Below are 9,723 nucleotides of genomic sequence, written 5' to 3'. Positions count from 1 at the left end.
GTACAGTCCCGCACATCGAGGGTTCAGTGATTCTTCCCTCCCATGGCTGCTTGTTGAAACACTTTCCTTTTTATCTTCTGACAAGTTTAATAACAGTTATCTAATTTGCTTTGCCGTATGGCCCTTTCCAGGTTCCTGTAGCAGGATTCATCTGATAGCCTTTCAGGTTGATACAGATTTGACTACAGATACCAGGGTTTTGGCATTCATCACTATCTCCACAGTTTCCCAGCTGGACAGTCACATTCATTTATGTTGCATTCCTTTAGGGGCTCATCACCCCAGTCCTTGCAGTCTCTCTGCTGGTTACACACTTTATTGATATCTATGCATTCTCCACTTCTGCACTTGAATTTGCCAGGTCCAGAGCACTGAATAACATTGTTACATTTTGCTTCATCAGTGCCATCCAGACAGTCTCTCACACCACTGCACTGCCTACTCCTATGGACACAGTTCCCATCTTCACATCTGAACTGGTCTGGCCTGCAGGTCCAGGAAGGGCAGTTAATTTCATCACTTCCATCCTTACAATAAGGATCTCTGTCACATCGCCACAATTCTCTTCATCTTTTCCGGATCCCCATCACACTGCCATCTGTTTGGCACACACTGACCATTGTTGCACACAAAGTCAGATTCAGCACACATCTTCTTCACACAAGCACTCTCATCACTGCCATCTGAGCAGTCTTCACATTTTACTCTAGCACCGTCGGCAGCAGTGCACAGTCAGGCGAAGGCGAGCAGCAGGCAGAGTGCCCTGCACCGTCACCTGTGTCACTTACACTACTCCTATTACCCATGCTGTTAGTGTCAGTGGCATCCTCCTTGTACCGTTTCTGTCTTTGTCACCCCTTACTCTCCCCCTTTTCTTTTTGCCACTGGCCATTCACCACAAATGGATGAGACATATGATTACTAGTTAGGAAAGAGAGTGTAACGTCTGCTATACGGCTGCAGGCAGTGCCAGCTGCAACCTTAGGTTTGTGAAAGAGCCTGCCAGTGGTCATTTGGCAGTGTAATCTGTGTCTCTGCGCTCCTGCCCTGCAATAGAGCTAAGTCGTCATTAGTAATGGTTATAACACCGATCTGGGGACTAATAGTCTTTTTTGCATTGCAAGATAAACCTTTTATAAAAAGAATGCTAGAGTGAAGCAGCACAGCCGCTGCTGCCGCTGCCTCCATGGTCACATCAGACAGGCTGCAGGGTCCTGATGTCCGCCCCTCTGCTCTGTGCCAACTCTCCTCACAGTGAGAGTCGACTGCCGGTGTCCAGTGACGCCTCTGATCTCCCGTAGCAACTCGATTTCGGATGTTCCGCAATTACTTCAATTTCCCCGCGTTTTACAGCTTCTGTCAGGTCTCTCAGAGCCGTCCGTGGCTCTGCAGCGTCCCAGGGCTCTCTCCGTCCAGCGGTAGTACCTCCGTAGTTTCTCTGGTCTCCCAGCGCTGCTCCAGTCTCTCGGCGCCGCTCCGGTCTCTCGGCCTGTTCAGGTCTCAGCGAGTCCAGGTCTCGGCCTGTGCGGGCCTCATATGTTGCAGGAAGCATGTCATATCATGCTCCTGCCTTTTTCTTGTCACAGTCAAAACATTTAAGAGCAAAAATAGGATACACAAGATACACCGGGCCCATATATTAGGCACCACCACTCAAAACTTGGATAAAACAGCACTTCTTTTCAGTCTGTCAAGCACTTCGTTCGTCTCTGCCCACTCCCCTTGCGGAGAGTACGGAACAACGGATCGGAACTCTGCACTCGCTTTGCAGCAACGCTGCGTCTCACTCACACAGCACAATCGCACACGGAGGCCTCCAGCACATCTCATTCATACCACAGGAATATAATTTAGAATGATAACCAACCAAATAAGTATTGTCTCTGACTGTGTTCTTCGTGAAGTGACTTGTAACACTTTGTTTCAAACCCTTACACTTACACAAATACTTTCAACACAAAATACATACAATATGCAAATATTACAATATACAAAATGTCAACACAAAATACATACACAAAAACACATACAATTATTAACACTCCAGTTAGTATCCCTCCAGCAGCTGAAAACATACCGTTTATCTGCAGTTTCAGGAGATCTTTGCTCCTGCGGTGAGCAGCTGAGAGTGGAGTCCCCTCCGAGCAAAACGCTCCGGGTGCACCTAGGGGCGTCCACGCTGCAGCCGATCCCACAGCCGAGCAGAGTGTCTCCTGCCTGGCTCACCAAAATGACTCACAGAAAGCTGACTCCACAATCAGTAAGATTGTAAAGTAGGTATGTTTACTCAGTTCCATGCAGCACGGGGCAGGTAGTCCCACCAAAGTCGTGCACTCCTAATGTGGCAAATTGCTTTAGTAAAGAGTTACATATACATGAACATTCCTATACATATACATATTCCTAACGTGTCCCTTTGTGAACAGTCCTCCTTATCTCAGACCCCTTAATTAAAGTCTGTACCATGAGGTTGTTTTTGATCTGGTTCTCGGGGTCCGAGAGGCTCCTGTTATCTGGTGCAGCACAGGCACAAATGTAGCACATATTCATTCTTAATCAATTGCTCTCTAGTTTCTAATTCCAATGTTTCAGCTTGCTCTTTTCCGGATCCACGGGTATTCTACTATTAATGTTCAAAGCCTGACAGACCCCGTCCTCCGTGGATCAAAATACATGGGGTCTTAAGGGTTCTTTTGGTCATTCTATCATAAAATACAGGATCATTTTCAATTTACTCTTTAATTTTCTGGGGCCCCTATTGTTCCAATTTCTAATCATTATTCATAATGGACTTTTTGGTCATATATCTGGTAATTTGCTCCCTTTCTGGTCCTTGGTCTTTGATTTTATCTGACCCATCTGGGAATTTTACTAGTGGCAATTCCCACAGCCCTTGGTTGCCCCCAGTGAGAGTGTCTTGCAGGGGGTTTAGGACTTATCACCCACCCGCATATCACTCCCTTCACCGGCCCAGCCCCCCCACAGGAGATTAGAACCGGTGAGAAAACAAAAAGACCTCCACGCTGACTTTAGAAGTCTCAGTTACACTCTCACACACACAAACACGGGCAACCGCACCTTTACCCAACCGGACGGTATCTTACAAATCAGTCGTCTTCATCCAGAATCCAACTGGACGGTATCCACAAGCATCTCTGCTGTCTTTGTCTGGGATCGAACCAGACGGTATCCAAACAACTGTCGTCTTCATCCAGTTCAATTCCGGACACCGGAATCCAACCGAAAGGTATCCAAACGACCCTGTCGTCTTCGTCCAGATCTTCGCGCGCAGAATTACGGGCAAAAAACAGCCGGCAAGGGAGCTCAAAAAAAATCAAATTCTTTGCTTACCTTTATTCAGGTTCAGGATGGCATTAGTCCCGATCTGACTCAAACAGGAGCCACCAAATGGTGGGGTGCCTCTCCTAGATTAAATCAGAATTCAGGAACTATAGCCATCCCGGACGAGCCCCCAAATTGTTATAAATGGCTCAGGATTCAAATTAGGATTACATAAAAAAATAGGATTTATTGAAAGAATATAAAGGAATAGAGGTAAGCAAACAGCGCTGGGTGCACCGGGAGTCTCCGCTCCACCAGGACGCATACCAGTTACATCAAGCAGCTGATTTTTATGCTCCTAGACTAATACATATTCATTACTACTTCTAAAAAAATAGATTATTAAAATTAGCTTCCGGGGTGCAGTCTCTCCTACTGGAGCATGCACAGTCTCCTCTGGGGTCTCTTCTGGGGGTCTCTAGGGGTCTTTCATGCTGAAGGCTCGTAGTCTTCCTCTCCCCCTTTGTACTTCCTGGGCACCATGCCAAGTTTATAGAACATCCTCTTCAAGTCTTGTCTCCCAGCCGTCCTTCAGCTTCTTTCTCCTTCCTCTTTCTCTCTCGGCCCCCCCTAACCAGATACCAAAGATCCACATAGTATCCCATAACAGTCACTAGTTGTTATCAGTTGTTCTGAAACTCCCAGGCACACGAGTAATTAAAACATTCTTCCCCAGCCATTCACAGACACATCTATAGCAGTGTTAGAAATAGAAGTCCGGAATAACAAAAGCAAACAGGTTCATAAATTTAAGAAGTGATAAATTGACTAGAATGAGGGGGAGACTGGGACACACTGCATCTGTGGTTCAAGAATTAAATTGCCAGTGCAGGGCCCAGAGGCAGACAGGATTCAAACAGAATTGTTCTTTATGGACACGAATTGTTAAAACATTCCTCACAAAAATGGTATGGTTTAAATATTAAACTTCATAAATGTTCTCATTTGTGTATTACATTTATGAATCCAGTAGTTCTCAACTGAAAACAACCAAATGTTTTAATTAAGGTTTAATAGGAAATAAATGCATTTCAACTTTCCAAACTCGTTTTTCAGCAATTTTAGCCTACTGTAATTCCAATTACTTGATTCAAATCATGCTTCAGTCTGGTGTAACAACAAAATCGAGTTTAACTTTCATTATTCCATTATTGCCTAACATTTTCCCAGAGTAAACGTAATTTAGATGGATATAAAAGACACCGCATGTAACCAGCACAAAAACAGTCACTTCATTTTAAATGTGCATAAAAACAAACACAACAACAAACCACACAGAAACCCAAACACATGAATGGTTAACTTTTTGTTCCCTTTCTCTCAGACAAAACCTTTGTCTTACTTCGGAGAGCAATGTCTTGATATCTGAAGGAGCTCCCTCCTTGAAGTCATCCATTCCTAGAGTCAAAACGATCAGTAATTCATCTACTCACAAGCATCTTTTCTGCTCTGCTTCCACAAATTATGTCTCATCTCAGAGCAGAGCCATGCTACTCTACCATGTTATTATACCTTCAGCTGGGATTTACATGGCTGGGATTGGTGTGCTTTTAGACCAGCAAAGATCATTCAATACATTCGTTTGACCTCCTGCGTGCTACAAACCACAGAGTTTCACCTCAACATTCCCACATCAACCCTGCAGCTCCCAGTTCAGCTATTTTATGGTTTATGATTATATATATTGTAACTATATATAGTTACAATTCCAAGGACAGCTTGCAACGTAATTATTCAATTCAAATTACAAATAGGTTCTCGGGCCCCCATACTACCTCATTCCGGTTCCAGGTAGCTGGTCCATAATGCTGTATGATTCTTTCAGGAGGCCATTCATTCTCTCCCCATTCTTGGGCACTACGCCCAGCTAAGGAAGCATCAATAGATCGTTTTACTCTATTCAGATAAAAACAAACAAACAAAAAACTCTTTTCAGCTGGAATTAGCTCAAACCTTTCTTTACATAGAAAGAAAAATCTAGGAGCGTAACAGAATGACACCAGGCAGAATGACAACTCCCAGAGGGAAGCCCTACAGTGACAGTGAGTCAGAACAGATGATCTGTGGCCACCCCAGGGACAGACTCAAATGCCATGACCTGCGACTGAAAGTGACCGCCAGAACTGGGATGATGGACGCATAGAATGCTTGCCTTTAAGACAAGAGACCGGAAGGATGGGCAGTGCAAACCCCTTAAGAATAACGCTTCAGAAATGAATTCCCAAGCCTGAGCTCCTGCTGAAGCCCAGATGACTTCCACAACAGCGACAATGGAAACAGACACAATCTGAAACCAAATATGCACAAGACCCAAAACGCATCTGCTCTTTAAGCTGTGACTGCAAGACAAGAAGTGCTTGGATCAGCCCTATGATCACAGAATCACAGAATTGATGACGAAACAAGCATTTAGGACCTTTAGTGTGGCTACCAAGTTGCCCATCTAATCTGTCCAGTGGAAGAAGGCGATGAGGATATCAAAACCTGAGGAGCGCGTAACACATAATGATCATATCAGGAAACATTCGATACAAAATAAAAGTTACACGCACGGAAGAAGTGATCCCTTTAAGCTCCTACTGCAAGACAAGAGGTGCTCAGCTCCCAGTTGAACATCAGCATTATTCCGATGAGGTCAAGTGTTCAATACCCTCAGGATGGCTTCCCCAGGGCCTGCCGAGCACCAAGAGCAACAGCACAGCACAGACAACAAGCTGGGACTGCCCTGCCTGGCACGTGTTCACGCTGTACGTGACAGAACTCCCCACACATCATCTCTGCCTGACCTGATCAATCCTGAAAGGCCCCATCCGCTGCAATGACTTACAAGCACAGACCCTTGCCCTATGGGTCCATTCACAACCCCAACTCAAACATAGCACTTGCCCCCCCAGCTTAGCTTGGGAATGCTGGGAGGCAGGTTCCATCCTCATCAAGGAACACAAAGGCTAGCCAGGACACTGCTTCAAGCCTAAGGCTCCTCTTCACCTGCAGAAATAAAGTGCCATCAGGCACCAGCACGCCAGCCAAACTTCTTCCAGGGAAGCACCCTCCTCAGAAACAAAACAGTAGTCAACTGACCTGCTCTGCTACTGAAATCAGATAGACACCCCCTAGACAACTCCCTGCCTCCCCCTGCCAACACACAAGATTTGCCCCTGAACTTAATTCTCAGGGCTCAGAATCCATCCTCAATGTGGACCACAGAGACCAGCTAGGATGTTCCCAGTACCTTCTTCATCCCTGGAAAAGAGGAGTCACCCAGAGGTGGACCAATAGACTACCAAACCAAAAACAATGCCCGTTTTCCAACTTTTCTCCACTCACCTTCCCAACCCACACCCAGCGCTTCCATTCACTGTGCCAAGCCAAGCCCATGGGGCTTAGATCAAGGAGAAAGAACAGACAAACGTGACAATCCATAAAACGGTCTATACCCACTCCTCTTCTTTCATCCCCTACCGCAAGAGCCAAGAAGCCCCAGACCCGTGTTCCCCAGCCCAGTATCACCGCTTCGCCCACCTAACACCCCAAAGAGATGCATCTCCAGCATTTCAGGAACTAGAACTGCTGACGCCTGGCGCGCCTCAGAAACGTGGCAGGAGACGTACTCTGCTGTCGCAAGGTAGTTTGCCCAACAGGCAAAGCAGACTAACACAGTCCACCGACCAACTCAGGGCCCACACTGCTGTCCACTCACCCTCGTGCTTCGTTCAAGTTTCCGTGCCCATGCCCTGGGCTACAAGAAACAAAGAGAGAAGGTCATGACCACGATGGACACGCAAACAGTACAGCTTCTTGCAGAGGACTCAAACACAGAGACCAGAGCCAGAAAAAAAAAAAAAACACACCCTCAAGTCCACAAATGCCAAAAAGCTATGAATGCACAGCAGTCCCGGCAGGGGTAATTACAGACTTATCCTTTACAGATGAAAAAGGTGACCCTGCTCAGTCTCTTCGTACTACTGCGCTTATGCAGTCGAGCCCCTTGCAATGCGTGCTGAAGCTCTTTGTGAATCCTCTGGACAGTGACACAAATGGCTTGATATATCTAAAGATTGAAATGTAACGCCAAAAAAAGGAACCGTACCCCACGATTTCCCAAAAACAAGTTAGCCAGCAACCCCTCCTAAGCATCCCTCTTCTAAGTGAATTCCAAGCTCTTAAAATCTAGAAGGATGCAAGGTCTAAAGACTCAACAGCCAGCAAAACCACAGGCAAAAGCTGCAGAAATATAACAAACTGTCCCTAACCCTGAACAAGATTACACCTTACATGCCTACTGCTGCTGGTTTCAGATACATGCTTACACAGGGAGCTTCGACAATACCTTTCTCCTAAACCCTGCTCCCTCACTTTGCCACCAAGGTTGTAACTTTGATAGTATTTGACATACAGGCAAAGACTCACAGTAAGCCCCGTAATCCTACAAAAATCCTGAGGGACCCAGAACCACTAAGCAAACACACAAACTAACATTATTGTCCTATCCATGAACATGCCATAACAATGACTCACCTGAGAAAGAACTGCATGCAATAAAGGCACCTAGTACTATATCAGTTGCTTTACTCTACCAGATCCTACTAGTTGCTACCTTAAAAAGATGTGCGTACCGCTCTCTACTTGGAAACGCATCAGTCCGTCCGTAGACTCTGACCCACCTAAAGAGCCCTGACTGAAGGAAAAACAAAGCACTTACCCCAAAGAGCAGCCCAGGCAGAAGGAGCTCTCTGATGGCATACCTGGGGCTCATATACCGTTTGGCCGCGCCCAGCACCCAAGCCCAATCACCTGGGAAAGGGAAGGGGCAAAGCACAAGAAAGTAGAAAGAGAGCAGAAGGAGAAGCAGCAGCTGGCGTGTTTTTGTTTGTTTGTTTGTTTTTAATCTGACTTAGCTCAACAGCAAGCAGAGTGCAGACAAGAGAATCGGGCTGTTTCTAGAAGCAACGTTCCGCATGCTTAGGCTGCAGCTTTTAATCTTGAAAGGACAATATGACCAAGCAAGTAACTGGATTTTTTTCAACTGAAATTAGCTCAAACCTTTCTTTACATAGAAAGAAAAATCCAGGAGCATTAAAAAAAAAAAAAAAAAAAAAAAAAAGCACAACATGCCAAAGAAAAACAATTCAAAGTAATAATATCACTTGCAGGAAAAATCACATACTTGAGTAGGCTATCTGAGAACCAAAAGGCCATGCTGACGGGTCAAAACACACTACAGGACACTGGGTCCTGGCCCTCCGCTGCACCGACTTGAAACCCATCCCTAACACAGCATGAAAACTTGAAACCCAACCCAAACACAGACACAGCATTTCAGCCTCAACACAGTTTTGGGAACTGCTGGAAAGCAGGCTTCATCCTCAATGAGGTGTGCTCAGGCTACACAGCATGGGGCTTCAGGCACCTCTTCCCCTACGGAAGAAGACCGCCATCAGGAACCGCCACGCAAGACAACCTTTTTCCTCTACAACACCTTTCTCAGGAACAACGCAGCATTCCAGAGACCTGCTTTGCTCCTGTTCTAAGGGCTATCACAGCCCACCTTGCCTGTGGCACCTGATAAACAGAGGAGAAAGCAACCACAGCAGCAAAACCCACAGCAGCCTTTGGACAGTTACTCTCATCCCCTCCTTAACCTCAGCCTCTTACCTGCCCCACGTGGCAGATGCTTCCACCTGTTCTCTTAAGCCACTTAAAGCACCTCTGAAAGGCAAACTGGAATTTTACTCTATTGGATGTAGGAAAATAACTGCAGTGACAACCGCACCCCAAAAACAACTGCTACCTCTGTTCATCACTCACCAGAGTCACTCCAGAGGCAGCTCAGGTCATGACGTCCTGGACTGCACACTGAGTTTCAGCCTGAACAAAGGAAAACACAGCCAGAAGATAAACTTTCAGCTGCCAGCGTTAGCACCCATCCCTCATCAACACAAGCGACTCCATCTTTAATTGTATCCTTTCAAAACAGCGGTCCACTTGCCTCTGTACCTGGAAATTAAGTCCAAGCTCAGAAGGAGTAGACAGCATCACCCATGCCACCTGGGAACACAAAAGGACAAAATGACCACTGTGCTTGCAAACAACCACCTGCCACACTGCTCCTCTATCCCAAACAGCCTCACCTCAGACCCTGAGGGAAACACCTGAGTGTCTTCCGTTCGCTTTGGATAAGGGATGACCAGGCTGAAAACACTCTCACCTTCCCTCACTGCTCCGTGACATGGGGATTTCCCTTCCCTGTCCAAGACTGCACGAAGCACCTGCAGAGACAAGAGAGAAGCACACCCTGAGGCACCTCACAGCCAGAGTGTACCTGCTGCAATACTCTCTCTTCCCAGCTCCGTTACTCCAGCTGCTCACCAGCTTTAACTG

The sequence above is a fragment of the Netta rufina genome, assembly GCF_964035555.1.
Source record: "Netta rufina genome assembly, chromosome: Z".
In the NCBI taxonomy this organism is placed as follows: Eukaryota; Metazoa; Chordata; class Aves; order Anseriformes; family Anatidae; genus Netta; species Netta rufina.
This window is presented reverse-complemented; position numbering follows the sequence as displayed.